The sequence below is a fragment of the Pinus tabuliformis genome, chromosome 4_2, assembly GCF_031772625.1.
Source record: "Pinus tabuliformis cultivar Carrire ecotype Pingquan chromosome 4_2, CPIR1, whole genome shotgun sequence".
Classification (NCBI taxonomy): domain Eukaryota; kingdom Viridiplantae; phylum Streptophyta; class Pinopsida; order Pinales; family Pinaceae; genus Pinus; species Pinus tabuliformis.
Genome location: NC_142304.1, coordinates 579057597 through 579076970, shown reverse-complemented (window position 1 = coordinate 579076970; position 19374 = coordinate 579057597).

The window sequence follows — 19374 nt, the reverse complement described above, 5'->3', positions numbered from 1 at the left end:
TATACAGATGCATAAACCAGAATACACAGATCCACAATATTTCAGAACCAACTTATCTTTATTAATATCTTCGTTTCAGTACAATCCACTTCCTTCCCTTCACACATAGCTACAGGGGTCCACGCACACAGCTGCAGAGCCACTACCTAACTCCTAACCTTCATGTCCCGTACTTATAGACTCAGAGCGAATATTAATTTCACAAACCCTTAACACATCAGATCTTCCAAAAAGTTGCTTCTACCCTTAGAGCCTCGCTCTATTTATACATTCCCATGGTTTGCGGACCATGGGTAGGCCGACTTACTTCTATTATTTTACATTATTTTCAGGCGGACAATCCTTTGACTCAACCTATTACATTTCGCGCTCCGCGCACTTTGCGGAACTTTTTACAATATCATTACCCTAACTTATGGGCTTTAAGCCCCAAAACTGTTACGTGGGGCCTCCACTACCCAACAAGAATATCGCTGGCGCGTTCTTCAGTCCAAAGGGCATCACAGTGTACTAAAAATAGCTCCATTCGGTTGCGAAAGTTTTTTTACTCCTATCCTCTGGCGCAATCTTGATCTGGTGGTACCTCGAGAAATCGTCCGTGAAGGAGTAGGCTTCCTGTCCAACAACATTTTCCAATACTTGGTCTGTAAATGGCATCAGGAATGGATCGTGAAAACATGCATCATTGAGCTTCCTAAGATCCACACAGATGAGAATTTATCCCTTTTGTTTTTTCTCATGTACAACCATAGGACTTACCAAGTCGGATTCCTCCACTGGTTCAATTATTCTTGCTTCATGAAATATCACCTGGTTCAATTTCACCTGGAAGCTTCATGATCTCCTTAAACCCAATCATCAACTGCGTCTCTGATTTTGGCCGGCTAAATTCTTTGTTCAATGCATCCTGAATCTCCGCTATTTCGGCATTTGGATGATTGCCAGAGTGCTTGATATACCAAGTCAGTGTGCGATCCTGCAATGCACTCACCAAGGTATCCTTTTTAATGTTATCATCCGTAACTCCGTGTGCTTCCCATACTGCCCTTACTACGAACCAAAACTGTTCTGGGTCTTCGCTTCCTACTCCTTTGAACACAGGCAACTTGATCATGCTCGCCATGTTAAACTTTTGGTTTACGCGCGGGTGTGCTAAGGCCAAGTCCGAACTCGTAATGCTTCTGATCCAACCAATCTTCAATCTCTTTCTTTGTAGGGTTCCAAAATTCTGACATCAGACATCCCTTAGGTAGATCCCGGTCCCAACAACGGAACCATTTGTTGGCTTGTTGGGGCTTGACCTAGGTTCGGAAGAGTTTATTAGCCAAACAAATCCCGCATTACCGGCCCTTTCAGCAACAGTCTGCGGAGCACGGACTGAAGTCTCACTCGAGGTAGCAAGGGAGGGTGCTGGAACCAGGTTTACGCACCCTAGGGATGTCTAGATGAGGTCTGGACGGGTCGTGAACCGATCTGTGCACTCGCGTTGCTCTGCGTGGCTTCGCATAGATCCATGGAGGTCGCTTCCTAGAATCTTTTTATTATATGTGTTTATTATAGATCTGATCTACTTCTTAAGGTCTTTAAGAAAACATTTAACAATAATACCCAGTGCATGCTATCATAGTTCTTAAAGACAAACATAAACTCATATACAGATGCATAAACCAGAATACACAGATCCACAATATTTCAGAACCAACTTATCTTTATTAATATCTTCATTTCAGTACAATCCACTTCCTGACCTACACACACAATTGCAGGGGTCCATGCACACAACTGTGGAGCCATTATCTAACTCCTAACCTTCATGTCCCATACTTACAGACTCAGAGTGAATATTACTTTCACAAACCCATAACACATTAGATCTTCCAAACAGCTACTTCTGCCCTTAGAGCCTCGCTCTATTTATACATTCCCATGGTCCGAAGACCATGGGTAGGCCGACTTACTTCTATTATTTTACATTATTTTCAGGTGGACAATTCTTTGACTCGACCTATTACATTTCACGCTCTGTGCACTTCGTGTAACTTCTTACACTATCATTACCCTAACTTATGGGCTTTAAGCCCCAAAACCATTACGCGGGGCCTCCGCTACCCAACATTTCTAGCGTCATTTTTGCCCCATTTGAGAATTGCTCTGTCACAATAGAAGATAGAAACACAAGCAAAAGCCTTGGAGATCGTGATGAGGCTGCATGCATCACCTATTCAAAATACGAACCTGGGAGTATAATAGATCCACTCACAGTTAGAGAGATTACACTTAGAAATACAAATTTTGAAGAATGACAAGAAGATTAAACCAGAAGTACTCATAGAACTATGGTGTTTGAAGTTCAAAGGCCATGGGCATGATAAGGATCAATGTCCCGTGTACGCGAATTATATTACAGGAGGGGGGTTGATTCCCTTGAAACCAAAAACCCCAGCAGGGCTGAGCATGGGGGTTGCGTTGTGGTGCACCATTTTCCAAGTTACTGGGCAACATGCAATGGTCAATTTCCATTTATTTTAGAAGTTTGTTTAGACACCCCAACAATTGTTCTGTAATTTATGCAAATCCATGGGCCACAATGAGTGCCACTGTCGAAGCTATGAGTTGATGATGGAAAGAACACCTACATATCGTATGCAAGCAGAAACTCTGTCTCTAGATCAAGGTGTCGGGGGAGTGCGCGGAGGTTATTAGGGGTGAGGATGGGGCCAAGGAGGAGGAGGACCTGGTAGGGGTTGCAGTCAGACTATCTGCTACAATTGTGGACAGCCAGGGCACTATGCACGAGAGTGCCAGAATCCTACACACCCATCATGTCAATACTGTAAACAATTTGACCATACTATAGAAGAATGCCTGGTGCTAATATATAAAATGTAGGAAAAGAAAACGCAGCCTCAACAACCTACACATAATTTACAGATGATGAGGGCTGAGCCCCGTGAAGAAGATAAAAGCGTTAATATTGTGCTAAGAAGTGGAATGAAGACTGACACTGATAAAGGTAAACAACCTGTAGAAGAATGATGGGTCCGCAAAGCACCAGAGAAAGAAACCTGCTTTAACCTGGACTACGCCAAGGAAGCTTTTATGGAAGCTAAGAAGAGCTTCACAGAGGCCTCCACCTCAGGAAACCAGGGCAAGATACAAGAACTCAATGCGCCTGTAGATGTTTATCCTTCTGTACTCACTACATTTTTGGAGACCTAAATGAAACTTCTGCATGATAGTAAGTCTGTGGAAGGCCTGCAGGAACTAATAAATAAAAGTGTCAGGAAGGAAAAGGCCCATGGTGAACACCACACGGTCAGAAAGATTAGCAAGCATAAGGAAAAAACAGGGTGAGAGATGAGGCTAACTGCACAGATAGGTGATTATGAAATGGATTAGGTCATCTTGGATCTGGGGTCTGATGAAAATGTTTTACCGAAATAGACATGGGAAAGGATGGGGAGACCTGCGCTACAGTGGTCTTCAATTTAGCGCAAGATGAAAAACCAACAGAAAACCATCCCCATGGGATGGTTATATGGAGTAACAGTTGATATAGAAGGTGCGAGAGCGGTGGATGACTTTGAAGTTATAGATATCTTCGACGACAGTAATACCTACCCTGCGCTCCTGGGAATTGACTGGGCTATTGATATGAATGGGGTCATTAATTTGAAGAAAAGAATAATGTCGTTTGAAAGAAAGTCACTTCGGGTTATAGTGCCACTGGATCCTACATAATGGATGCATTATATTAAGCCAGTCTATGAATATGAAGAAAGTGATGATGAATTGGATCAGATTTACAAGATAACAACGTGAGATCAGGACTGGATCAATCCAATGACAGATGGACAGATTGCATGGGACTGGGAGAGTTCCTACACCTCTGATTTAGATGAGGAGTTAGAGCATTGGCATAATCACTTACATGAAGTTTCTACATTGCGATGCAATATGATGACAAAGTCGTTGCGCTGTGTTTCATCAGAGGTAAGAAAATTACCTTATTATGATGGTTTAACTGACGTAGATTTGTTTTTGGAGGAATTTGAGCGTGAGGTCCCTAAGGACCACTGCTTCCAAGCATTAGAGTTGGCACTGTGTGCTACGCCTGCATGATGGTGGGGTACACATAAGGATAGTTTTGCTGGATGGCGAGATTAATGAAAAATGATGAAGCTACGGTTTGGGAATGCTAGACTAGAATGACTGAGAATTATAATGGAAGGGATGATCTGTGCGATCACCTAGCAAAGTGGAATAAAGCATGGGGAAGAAAACCATAGCTAGAGTTGGTACACGTATTTTTCCATACCTTGGATACCATCCCCATGAATTGGTATCTTGAAATGGAGCTCCTCCATGGCATTGTGGAATGGGATGTATTGAAGGAAGGGTTCTGATTGAATTTCAGTTTTGAGTGCGGGTTTGCAAGCATTGATGAAGAAATGTAGGAAATTAAAGCGGTTATCTTCAAAACACTGACGAAACCTATGGAATGGACCCAAACAGTGATCTAGATTTAAACAGGAATGCAACAAATTACAGAGATAACCATAAATATAGATATGCAGTGGAAATAATACTTCATTTCATTAATGTAAAATACTAAAATATGCTTACAAATAGAAATGGAAATAAACCAGCTAGGGCAATGGTAGCTTATCTCTGAAAAGAGATGTGCCTCTGAACTGTGTTACAATGAGGCTCAAATGCCTATTCATTGTTGAGAAATAATGAAAAATCCTAAACATCCAAAAATTTAACCCTAGGATATGAAACGCCAAACTGTGGGCCTTGTTTGGGTAAATTGGTACATCAACTTCCCGAGGTTGTAACTTTGGCATACGATTTTCGTTTGACACACAAAATAGCTCGTTAGAAATATCTATCCAAGGGCTATAACTTTGGGAAGATAAACATCGGTCGATGACCCATGTTGCTCCTGGTTTTCCCAAAAAACGTCGTTTAGGGCCGAAAAAACTGCTAAAAATAGTAAATTATGCTACAATTAAGGAAATTGAAAAACTGAAAGAGACAGTTGTGGGGTTCCAAGTGGGATAGGTGGGTGACCACCAACATCCAGTTGGATCAACCAGACTGGAGAACCCAACTACACCACGCACTAGAATTCTATAATGTGACTGCTGAAGAGGAAGAAGAAGACCCCAGGAACATCAATATTCTGGAAGCGGAAGGAAATCGCAAATTGGAGGGACCACAAATAGGAAAACCAAACATCTCTACACCTTTGAAAACAAAGCAAGCAAACACTGGCACTGAGGAAGAACCAAAGTTCATGAAAATTGGAGATTACTAAGACGACACTACAGTAGATAAAGTTGTTAAATTACTCCGCGAATACCAAGATCTCTTTCCAACTAAGTTTTCAGATCTAAAGGGCATAATAGATGATTTGGGCCTTCTGAAGATCACACTGAAACCGGACATGAAGCCTATTAAACAAAGGCCTTATCGCCTTAATCCTAAGTATAAGGAAAAGGTTCGCCATGAGTTGGATAAGGTGCTGGAGGTAGACATCATGGAACCTGTTGAAGAATCTGACTGGGTGAGCCCGATGGAGGTTCAAGAAAAGAAACAAAAAGGTGAAATAAGGATCTGCATAGATCTGAGGAAGCTTAATGATGTATGTGTCCATGATCCATTTCTGATGTTGTTCACAGACGAAGTGCTAGACAATGTTGGAGGACAGGAGGCCTATTCCTTTACTGACGGGTATTCAGGGTATCATCAAATCAAGATCGCGCTAGAGGATAGAAGAAAAATGACCTTCACAATATAGTGGGGGTATTTTCAGTACATTGTGATGCCATTTGGACTAAATAATGTGCCTATGATATTTTCCCGCGTAGTCGTTGCAACGTTCAAGGAGTTCATTCATAAGTTTATGGAGGTATACTTTGATGACTAGAAGGTGTTTGGATTAGTGAAGCACAATGTAGCAAGTCTGTGCCTGATGTTGGATACATGTCGTAGATACTAGATCATGCTGAATTTGAAAAAATGCATATTCGGTGTTCCTTTTGGGATCTTGTTGGGTCATGTTGTGTGCAAGTAAAGATTGATGGTGGACCTTGCAAATATTGCAGTAATTTTGAACTTGGAAGCCCCTAGGAATGTTAAACAACTGCACTCAACGCTGGGACATATGGGATACTATAGAAAATTTATTAAAGCCTATGCTTAAATTACTACGCCCATGGAGAAACTACTAGAGAAGGATGTGACATTCTGTTGGGACAAAGAATGTTAGAGAAACTTAGATGTGTTGAAAGAAAAGGTGGTCACTACGTCGATCTAAGTATTTCCTGATTGGAAAAAGAAGTTTCATGTACATGTGTATGTCTCTTGCATTGTGTTGAGTGCAGTGCTAACACAGGTCGATGAAGGAGAAATAGACCATCCTATAGCCTTCGCAAGTAGGAAGTTATCGAAGGCTGAGAAAAATTATTCAACGATTGAGCGTGAAGGGTTGGGCATGGTGTACGCGCTGCAAAAGTTCAGGCATTATCTGTTGGGGGGCATTTCAATATGTAGACAGATCATTGTGCCTTGAAATACTTGGTTAACAAGCCTATGTTGGGGGCGAATATCTGCAAATGGTTGCTATTATTTTAGGAGTATGACTTTGAAGTCATTGTGAATCCGAAGAGGTTAAATGCTGGACCTGACCATCTGTCGCGAATCGAAACAGGAGAAGAACCTAATAATTTGGAGGAGGGGTTTCCAGATGTGCGACTGTTTTTGGTGTGCATAGAGGATGACCATTTTGTAGACATTATTAACTTCTTGACTACGAGGATGACTCCAAAAGGATATACAAGTCAGCAGAGGAAGGAATTAGTTGTGTGCGTGACCATTTTTTCAGTTATTGTGGGATATTTGTATAAAATGGGTGCGGATGAAATATTTTGAAGATATGTGCTAGAATTTGAGTGGGACAACATTCTCGCTAAAGCTCATGGGGGAGTTGTGGGAGGCCATTATGCAGGCAAAGCAATTGTGCAGAAGATTTTGTGCGCAGGTCTATGGTGGCCAACACTGCACAAGGATTCCAAGGCATACTATAAGGTGTGCGATGCATGTCAAAGAACTGGCAGACCATCATGAAGGGATGAGTTACCACTACATCCTCAAGTATCTTTGTAGCCCTTTGAGAAGTGGGTGATTGATTTTGTTGGGCCAATTCAGCCCCCTAGAAAGAAAATAGGTGCACGCTATATTATCACTGTGACAGAATATCTAACCAAATGGGTGGAAGCACAACCGGTTAAGGATTGTACAGGGGATATGACAACAAAATTCTTGTTTGAGTATGTCTTAACTAGATTTGGATACCCGAAAGTGTTGATGAGTGATAGGGGTACGCACTTTCTGAATGAAATGATCAACCCATTGATTGAGGAATTCTAGGTCTACCATTAGAAGAGTACACCATATCACCCACAGGAAATCGGAACTGTTGAAGCCTTTAATAAAATTTTGGAGAACACGCTAACAAATATCTGCAACATTCATCAAAATGACTGGGATGTGCACGCACCTACAGTACTATGGGCTTATAGGACTACTTGTAAGAAGCTGACAGGCCAAACGTCGTTTATATTAGTATATGGGGTCGAAGCCGTAATGTCGATGGAATACGTTGTGCCTAGTCTGCGAATTGCAAATTTAACGGATGTGGTAGATCGCTAGGCCTTGGAGGAATGGCTCGTGCAACTGATGGAGATCGAAGAAGATTGATTTTTGGTAGGATTCCATCAACAAGTATAAATGGAACGTGAAAAATCATGGCATGATCTCCATATCAAGCTTCGCAAATTCAAGGTAAACAATATTTTCCTCTTATATGATAGTAAATTCACTAAATTTCTTGGTAAATTCTAGATGCATTAGTTAGGGCCATATATTGTCAAAGAAATTATAGATGTTGGTGTAGTTTAGCTTGCAAAGCTGAATGGGGAACCCTTTCTAGGAAGATTGAATGGGAGTAGATTGACGTTATATACAGGGGATTCTACGTAATGACTATATGGCAGCAAGATAGTCTTAGTGCTCTAGGTAGTTGCAAGGGAGTGCGAGCCTTTAAACTACATTGTCAGCGTGGGAGGACAAGGTAGCAAGCAGGCTGCGTGGAGAGTGATGAAGATGCAACCCGTGAAGCTGTGCTCAGGAAGCTGCACCAAAAGGGAAGGTACCATGCAGCCCAATAGTAAAATGACCATTGGAGTTATTGTTCATGACTTGACGGCCAGAAGACGGTTAAGTGGAGCGGGGTGGCATAAATTAAGGCAAAAATATTTGAAGATCTGTTGCCAAAATAGAATTTATTAGCAGAATTTGGGGGGAATGGTCAAATTTGAATTCAAAACCCCCTATAAATTACACGTGCCAGTCCAACAAAGAACACTTTGCACTCTAAGACATGTTGCTGAATTTTATTGTCTGTTTCCGATGAGCTGAGCGTTCTAGGAAGAATTCCTATCACGAGTAAAAGTTTTTCTGGTATCCCACGATTTATTTATCGAGAGAATGAATTTTGCTAACCCCGTTGAAGCCCTAAGTTCAGAAGCCGCTGTGTCCAATGCACTAAGGCCAGAAGTATCGAGTGTAGACACTACACCTATGGTGCCCACAACGCCAATGTCACCTAGGCTGAAACAGACTGTGACAAAAGACAAACAACCTGAAATGAAAGAGAAGCAACTAACAAGGAAGGAAAAATAGAAGAAGACGGTGCCAGTGCACATGTCACCCAGGAGGCCTACCAAAACATAGGCAAAGTAGAAGAAAGATAAGCAGCCAGAAAGAGTAGTGGACCTGGAGGTGGAAGAATTCGAGGGAATGGAGGAAATTGATGCTGAAGGGGTGGAATTCACGACGACGCTGCCAAAGTATATCCCTCCGCGGAAGGGAAAAGCAAAGATAACAAAGGACCTTGATACAGGGAAGTTTACAGTATCCATGCCCTTGTTGTCTAAGCAGGTCCCTTTTGAAGGTCCTCGGCTCACGCGGATCCTGTTGTTAAAGATGGAGGATTGGGACCTCGTGGACCACACTAAGTTTTCCCACTTGGAAATGGATAAATATATGTGAAAATTCTATTACAAAGAAATGAGTGTTACAACAATGGAGTTGATGGAATGGGTCTGTGGTGTTGAGCAATCAGATTTTCTCAATCTGTTATTGGTGCCACATTATCACCGCACCCCAATTAATACGATATGTGTGTGCCAACTACTCACACTGGTGCATAATGGGTGCTTATGGCTAGGATAACCTATCCCCATCATGGACATGTTGATTCACAGAATCACATAGCTGCCTTACAAAGGTGCGAACCCTACCAAGGAGTTTGGAGGGAAGACTGGGGAGAAAGAGCTTGCAGACAAGATGAAGAAGGATTACGATCTCCTCAAGAAGCTACGAGGGTATTCCAATCTCTCTATTACGGAACATACAATTCAATTTGTTGCCTAGATTTTACCAGGGAAGGTTATGAGAAAATGCCGCGTGGACGAAGTTCCAACGCTAGTAGTTTCACTCGCTGCACAGTGCGCTAAAGGCATACAATTTAATTGGGCTAGGTACCTTTGTCAAGAGTTCCTAGAAAACTGCCAAGAAGCCCAGGAGGAAACCAATCTGTTCCACTACACTTGGTTGTTGCTATAAATTGTGCTCATTGCATGGAGATTACCGGATGAAAGCCAATTTCCTCCACTCAAGGAAGGATTGCCAGAGGCAGCACAATTCACCTCCTTATGGTCTACCAATAATGCTGCGCGGATTGCAGAGACAAAGATATTTTGGACTCTTATGGAAATGGATATCCATATGGTACTCAGTCAACATCCAAGGTTGTCCCCAACCTTGTTCACCCAACAACCAACCTACATGACGTTTAAGGCTAACTTCCATAGAGTCTATATCCAAGCACGAAAGAATCGAGTGCAGAAATGGCACCAGTTGCCATATTTGGTGTCAAAAATGGATGTGCAGGAGGTCGTATGGTTATGACCTACAGAGTGGTGCACCCTATTAGAAGTAGATGTTGGAACAAGCACGAGCGCGTAAAGTTTTGATGCGCAGAAAAGAAAGGAGGCCGCTAAGAAAGTTGTTCATACCCTATCAAAATAGAAAAAGAAGGAAGTTGTAGAAAAGGATCTTATAGAGCAAGAACGCGCTGCTAAGGAGCATGCGGAACAAGAGCATCGTGAGTCACAGAAAGGTGATAAGTCACCTTCACCAGAGACAGAGTAGGACGATATTTTAGGACAAGGCGATAGAGGTGATGAAGGGCAGAGCACCCCCTTTATTTTCAAAATATGTGGCAGGGAGCAGAAGTGAGGAACACGAAAGAAGAAAAAATATGATAAAACACGGGTTGATCCCATGGTATTAAAAGAGGGAAATCTCGATGAGATCGACGATAAAATTTGGGACACCAAAACTAAAGTGTTGCAGAAGTTCGAGCAATAATACATGCAAACACTTGGGGGCATCCAAGGCGAGCGACGCACAAGCCAATCTGGCATGAGGAAAGAGTATAATTATGGAGATGGATTGGTCGCAGGACGCTAGAGTCGTCCCTTTACCTGAAGGGTTAGTCTGTTCAGAGACTGATGAAAAATGCATGGTGCTTCACACAATAAAAAACATGGGATTGAAACTTACCTCGTTGTTACTTGAGTCTTTACATGCATTACATCAGGGGGTCCTGGAAGAGCTCAAGATCAGAGAACAACGATCACTCACTCCCGTCAGTGAGTTCAAAGTCAATAATTAGTAACTAGTCATTGAGAAGACGTAGGCTCTGAAGGAAAAGGAGGAACTATAGGCACGTAGCTCAAGTGTGGAGTCAGCAGTAGCAGAGGCATGTAAGACAATGCTTGAACTTCACATCCTGGATGATGCATAGTTTGAAGCCAAAGTCAGAAAATTAGAGCAGAAGTTGGTCGAGTCACTTTTGAGTTCAACATGAAGATTGCAGAGCTACAATTAAAGTTGCAGCCCACAAATCCGCCTAAGGTCCGAGAGTAGCACAGAGTCACAATTAAGGAAGGCATGGCTACCTTGGATACAATAATCACTGACTGTGCAACACTATTTGATAAGGCTATGGAGATATTTACCAATCTGCAGGAGGATCCGAACCTGCAAATATTGAACACAATGGTAAGGGAGAGGCAATGCCAATATGATGAGGTCAAGGCAATTGTGTGCACCTTAGCACCAGTGCAACACCTTGCCAAGTTACAAGAAGGAAAGTAGCTACTGGCACAGGTAGAGGAAGCATAAAAGAAAGAGGCCTTGCTAAAGGCTAGGTTGCAGCCTTGGTTGGATGAGGCTTATTAGATCATGCTCTCCATTCAAGATAATCTTAAGGGATTGCAACAGATGCAGTGGATGATGAGGCTAGAAATAGAAGGACTAGCCATTGAAAAATTGGTCGAGGAGGTTCGAAAGGCAGCAACACAGAGCGTTGCTGAAGTTGCAGTGATCCAGGTGAAGTTGGGGGATCTTCACAGCAAGATCACGGTGCCAACAAAATGACTCGAGGGTCAGTCATGATATTTGTGTTGGGGGCCTATTGGGATGGGGTCCCCTGGGTTAGTTTGGGGTTAAGATAACCCACAATTTGGTACAATTTTGTAAATAATGTAAAGTCTTCGTGATTTTTGGATGCGGAGCGCGTAGATGATTAGGAGTCAAAGGGGCTTAGCCCCTTGTTTTGTATAAGTTTTGATCGGTTTTTGAGATTCACCCATGGTCATTGGACCATGGAATTGTATGAAAAATGTTTATAAATAGTGAGTCTGTAACAGTCCAAAGTAAATATAAAATTAATTTCTTAATTCAAATCAGAATCACCAAATAAGTACATACCTATATTATCTGTGATCAATGTCTGCCAGATGACAACAAGGTTTTGGGGGCGACTCTCCACCCAATCGTAGGCTTAATTGTGCAAGGATTTGCTACAACTGGCCACCCCCGAGCCCTCAATCAACGTACTACTGCCAATGACTCCTATGTCTTAGAACACCATTCTCCCAAGAGAATGAAAGATAGAATCTTGGAAAGGTGGAATGCAGGAATGCCTCTCATCTTCCTCACCATCTATTAAATAGAACAACATTGGAAGGGGAACCACATGCACACACTCCATGTGTCTACATGCAACTTTCTTTTGATTTTTAGCTTTTCTTGTTCTATTTCCTTCTTTTTGATAGTTTTCTTGTTTTATTTCTATTTATTCTTATTTAGAGTTTTAGTATGGTTATTACTATTTTTATTTTTATTATTTTTATTTATTTTCTTTGTATATATTTTGAATATCATTTATTATTTAACATTTATGATTTATTATTTATTATTAAGTGATTTATTTATTATTTCTATTATTAATTATTAATTATTAATTATTTTTATTATTTACTATTTATTATTCTTATTATTTATTATTTATTATTAAGGGGAGGGATATTACATACTCTCCCCCTTTAAGGAACTTCGTCCCGAAGTTATGTTGAATTATGTATTATGCATTATTTTTATTATTTATTGTTTATTATTTTATTTACTTCCTGTTTCCAACACCCTCTGCCGAACTAGTATAACCAGCAGGCATTGAAAGTCCCCAACACCCTGGGAAATCTCAAGGAATCTCTGTCCTTTTTCCCACTTTCGGCACCAGGAAAAGCCTGACCCGGTCTGTATCCTAGTCCAAGGTTGGCCCCAAGGCTCGCGCCTGACTCAAACCTCATCTGCCCCAAGGCAGGCATCCGGTCCGGTACTCAATGACCCCGGGCATCTCGCAAGGCTGGCCCACTCCCTCCACAACTACTAAGGTGCACAGCCCCAAGCATCGAATTCCTTTACATCCCTTCCAGACTTCGACATTCCAATCCAATAATAGGAACCTAGCCTAGAACATCAGGCACTTGGCCTCCTCAAGATGGTCCCATAGCTCTTCTAGAGCTATCCATCAAGAGCTATACACAAGACAAAGGAACCAATGGCATATGTAGTGTTGATTGAGTTTTGTCCCCAGCCCATATGGTGTTACTTATTCTCCCTCGTGCGTATGGGCTCGCACGAGATCATCAAATAAACTGGCCCTCTCAGCCCATTTGTGGAGTCCTGTGAAGCATCACATCTCCACATGCATCCAATGCATTAACCATACCATCATAGTATCATAGGAAATAATCCACATGCCAACTCTTGCATGTCATCATAAGAACGCTCATCTTTGTTAATTGCAACATTATGAATAATAAGGAATTGCATGCTCATGCATGTCATAGATTTGTACGGAACTATCGCATGCTTCAGTTATAGCATCAACATAATTATATTAAAGACATATCATGACTTCTCATAAATGAACCACATGTCAATAATCCTCATATTATAGCATCATAATTCCTATGCCACGTTATGCATATCATATCCATCATGAGTATTGAAGATTAAATACCTATCATCACTTACTAAATGAATATGTCAATAGATCTTGACATAACATCATAAGGCCTCTGCATATCGCTACTATCGTATGGATACCTTATCACTATAAGAACCATATGTACATCATTATCTTCCTACCATGATAGCATGAAACATCGTCAATATGTTTTCATCAAGTTGTCAATTACTTTTCAATAATCAGTTCGACTTCTTTCTACTAGGTAGTTGATTATTTACACCAATGGTATAATCATCTAAGTACATCGTTAAATTTCACATGAGCCTCATCATCTTGAGTCTTAATCTCTCGTCATATATTCTTCCTAGTGATAGCATCATTATTTAAATCATCTATCTCAAAATTAAAATCCTTTGATTTTACATCCATTTACCCTTTGGCTTACTGATTCCAATACCACTATGCAATTGCATATAAACATTTTTTCATCATGATTTAATTTTATATCATGCTTAATTTACTTGCACGGATTTGTTAATCCATGTTGACTTATTTAACAATCAGCACTTCATCCACAAAAATATTTTCTGATCTCGTCGAGTTCGTAAAGTTCGTATCTCAATACCACTTGATAGCTTTCTCATAAATTTAGTTTCATCAAGTTGGCAAAAGACTCTTTCTTATTAAATAGTATCATTATTTTAGATTTTGAAACAGTTGGAAACACTACTACCATCATTGTCCATGAGAAACTTAAATGTGGAAACGACCTCTTTTAACGTTATGGAAAGTCCTACTCATGAAACAATGAGTCAAATACAATCTCTATTAATTGACTTTCACTTCTTTTGTCACTATGTACACAATCCTTCTCAAGGTATCCGTCTAAAATTTCTAGCAACATTCCTTCCTATATCTTCCTCGTTTATTATCATTTGGTCATCATGTAACTTCACACCTTCACATTTTTAAAATATGTAGATCATCATTATGACCATTACCAATGGTGTTTCTAGCTCTACTCATTAATACCTTTAAAATAACTTTCTTCTTGATAGAACATCCCTTCATTTTCTCCTATCTGATATTCATAAATATATTTTTCTTTTTCTCCCTATCTTGATTTCCTACTATTCCATGTCTGTTGGCTTCAAAAATGGAAGTTTCTTCACTTCATTCTATTTTATTAAATTGACTTGAATTTCTCACCTCCAATCATTGTGGTTTTTCCTCCTCTCCTATAGCACTGATATACCTTGGAAATGTTGTTACTATTTCCAACTTGGGTAAGACCTGATAAATAAATTCATTAAGATAGCTACCAAGTGTAATCCACTTATCTTTTCCTGTTTTAAGACATCAACATAATAAAATCTCCTTATCATACGTCTTGTTATCCATAATTCATTCATATAGTTAGTCACCTATGAAAAACTTTACAATGTGGCCCTCCCATTGTTATAGATGTTGTTATGCACACAACTTATCTTCTCCATGCCTTACAGGTTCCTTAAAATAACCTTCATTATTACCCTGATTTTTCAAGTTCATTAGTTGATTGCCAATATTTTCTTCTTTATGTGCGTCATCCTTAGATAGACCTTATAGTGATACCTTTTGAGTACCAAGTCATGATTATACCAACTCTTCCATTATGTTCTAAAATCAGTTGTTTCTTCTTATTGATTTTCGGTAAAGTCAAAATAATCTGACTCGATGACAGCTGGACAATCGAGTTAACTCAGCGACAACTCGAGTTATTAAATAATAAAGAAAAATAGACTTCGTCGTTTATGACAAAGCTTGATAACCAAAACTGCTAAGTAGACTGATTGTATTAAATTTAACCATGAGTGAACTAGGCCATGGTGGGCACAGGAAACTATATTCGAAGTAAGAATTTAAAACAACATGAGCTTTCTCGAAATTTAACTTCCTTCGCAATCGCATCAATTGAGGGGTGGATAACATAAGGATAGAAAACTTGAAAATTAAATTATTTGACTATCTTTCGAAGGACCCAAAATTTGATAATCCATAACTCTGTTCCCTCTACGTGGAGGCACCCAAAAAAATTATTGACAGTACCAAAAGTTACCATTAAATAAATCTTATTGCATTTCATTCTTTCACGGAAGAGAATCGAGTATTGTAAACTCGTTTTCATTAAAATTCACATAATATATTAGGAGGAAACTCCCTAAGGTAAAAGGAATAATTTATGGGCTATCACGCAAGGGTTTTAATAATCAAGGAAAGAGGGGCTTTACAAGAATAGAGAAAATTTGGGGTTATGGACAACTACTACTTGCATGGATTTTTTTATTTTTTATTTTCTATTTAAATTAAGTTATTTCACTTCATTAAAAAAAATATGGATTTATTTAATTAAGGTAAAATAAAAAATTTCTCTTTTAAAACCCCACGTTCTGTACAATTACAAAGCTTTCCATGCCTCCATGGGCCCTACTTGAGAATCCCCAACAATTCCCAAGAAATTTGATTATAAATAATTGGGTGGTCTCTGGATTAAGAAAATTGGAATAAACAACCAGTAAAGATGCAAGGGACAACAAGAAGGAGCCCGGATATGAAAATATGTACATGATAAGATTACCTATGGAGATTACTCATAGGAATGACTTTAAAAATGAACACCATCAAAATATAACTATGCAGTAAATATGCACTGAATAAAAAATTTACGTGTATAGCGAGGGTTTGTAGAAAAAATATGCGGCCTCCTGGAAGTAACCATCCTGTAACTTCAAAACAAGTCAAGTTAAAAATTCCAACAAAATAATATTTTTTTTCTAAGATGCCCATAGGCCCTAAGGGTTGAGCCAAAGCTCTGATACCATATGTAACAGTCCAAATTAAATATAAAATTAATTTCCTAATTAAAATCGAAATCAACAAATAAGTACATACCTATATTATCTGTGATCAATGTCTGCCAGATGACAACAAGGTTTTGGGGATGACTCTCCACCCAACCGTAGGCTCAATTGTGCAAGGATTTGCTACAACTGGCCACCCCCGAGCCCTCAATCAACGTACTACTGCCAGTGACTCCTATGTCTTAGAACACCATTCTCCCAAGAGAATGAAAGATAGAATCTTGGAAAGATGGAATGCAGGAATGCCTCTCATCTTCCTCACCATCTATTAAATAGAACAACATTGGAAGGGGAACCACATGCACACACTCCATGTGTCTACATGCAACTTTCTTTTGATTTTTAGCTTTTCTTGTTTTATTTCCTTCTTTTTGATAGTTTTCTTGTTTTATTTCTATTTATTCTTATTTAGAGTTTTAGTATGGTTATTACTATTTTTATTTTTATTATTTTTATTTATTTTCTTTGTATATATTTTGAGTATCATTTATTATTTAACATTTATGATTTATTATTTTTATTATTTATTATTAAGTGATTTATTTATTATTATTTATTATTATATTATTATTTATTATTCTTATTATTTATTATTTATTATTAAGGGAGGGATATTACAGAGTCTTAGCGAAAGGAATAAGTAACTAAGTAGAACTAAGATAAGGAATTGGGTTGATTAAAGGAGCTAAGGCAGGAAGGTTTTGCTTCCTGCGCTTAGATAAATAAAGAAAGGCTCTGTAGGTGAGTGCGCAGAAGCCTACGTAGAGTTTACAACTGAGTGCACAGACCCTTGCAGCTGTGTGCACAGGGCAGTTGAGTCTGTAATCTGTGAATTGAGATCAATAAAGACAAGTTTCTGAAGAATTATTGAGTATTTATGTTCATGTCTATTTATGTTATATGTCACTGATGAATGACTTGTTTTATGAAATATTGATTGAATGCTACACGATTCTCTTGAATAAGTCTTAATAATGTATGCAATGCATGTTTAAATACTTTCGTGAAGACTCTAGTGATTCCTCTTATGTTTATTAATGACTTAAGTAGATCTACGTGAACACCAATTTAGGATTTCTTTCTGATGTGCATAAGTAGGTAAATCAACTGTTAAAGGTCTGCAAGGGCTAATCGTAGACCTTCATGAAGGTTTGAAGATTGTTTTAACAGAGTTGCAATAACGTGCCGTAAGAGTTTATTGATTTGCTCGAAGGCAGATCCAAGGCATTGGAAGACATCACACTAGTCTCTGGATGCAGAAACTTGGTTCTTACATCCCTCCATACTACTTTGGGTGAGACTGTAGCCTACGTTACACAGGTTGTTCCCGAAAGGGATAGTAGTGTAGGGTTTTTTTGGTTGGCGCAACTAACTCTAAACCTAGGTCAAGACCCCGTGAGCCAACATGATGGGTTGGTACAATGGATGTTGTTGCTTGGTTTTTCTCTCATAGGGAGATAGAATGTGATGATGTGGATGTATTTGTTGCTGCTTATGACATATTCCTATGTTGCTTCTATTAGTTTACTTTCTTGTCGGTACACATGAGGAGTATGGTGGTTGTATGGTGATTTTGCTGTAGGATATTTGTTGATGGGATAATGGCCCCATGCACTAGCACATTTTTTGGTTAGTGTTCCTATTTATTTTCTCATTTGAAGAGCTTATGTTAAAATTGTTGGCTTATAGGGGCCTAAACCAGGTCCAGAAGAGTTATTTATCCAAACAAATCCCATAGCTACCAGCCCTTTTAGCAATAGCCCGCGGAGCGCAGATTGAGGTCTCACCTGAGGTAGCAGGGGAGGGTGCTGGAACCAGGTTTCCACACCCTTGGGATGTCTAGATGTGATTTGGAGGGTTCGCGCACCGTTCTATAGCCTCGCGCGTCTCTGCTTTCCCACAGATCCGGACCAGGGCTATTTCTTGATACTAATTACTTGATGAGTTATTATAGATCAGATCTACTTATGGTAGTCTTTAAGCAAAAATTTAATCAAGATAACTAGTGTGTGCATTCAAAAGAGATACATATTTGCATTAACCTAGAACACAAGCGTACGCATATAGATTCAACAGAAATATTAACCATAAGTCAATCAGATCCACAATAGTTCAGCTTTGACACAATAATTTGGAATCACCTTATCTTTATTCAACTTCTTCCGTCAATACAACCAAATCTATCCTGCGCACTCAGCTGCAAGGGTTCGCGCACACAACTGCAGACTCTACCAGGCCTCTATGCACATAGTTGCAAAACCTCTATCTACTATCCAATACCCTCGACTTGGACTTACAGACACTCCAAAACTTTTTATCTTATGAACCCATTACCATTCAAATCATTCCTACACAAAAACTAGCTACTCCTAACCATAGAGCCTCACTCTATTTATACATTTCCCTAGTCCGCGGACCATGGGCGGGCCGACTCAACTTACATTCCTTTACATCATCTTTGGGTGGACAACCCTTTGACTTGACTTATTATAATTCGCACTCCACACATCCCACGGAGTCTTTACCCTATCTCTACCCAAAATTTCGGGCTTTGTGCCCCATGACCGTTACGCGGGGCTTCTGCTACCCAACAGTCCCCCAACACAATCATGGTGACTCATCCCGAGTCACACGGTGGGTGTAGTGATCTTAGCATGTAGATTGGTCAACAACTTCTGCACATCGCATGTTCCTTCAATAAATTCTGTTGCAAGCCTCTGTACCTATTCAAAGTGAGCCATTGATGCATCTGTATCACTTGCAGTTGCTTTCTCGATATCACATACTGCCTGCATATGCGCTAACTTGCCTCAATAGTTGTAGAGACACTAAAATCTTCATCGATCCAGGGCTGGATGTGTTCTTTAAGCACTGCCTCTTGTTTCCGCACCGTGTCAACTTGAGCCTTGAGAGCCTGGGCCTCCTTCATTTTAGCCAACTACTATGTGATAGTGACCATCTATGTAGCCCCTAGCTGTGTCATAGGCCTGCTGTAACTTGCACACTTTGATTTCCACT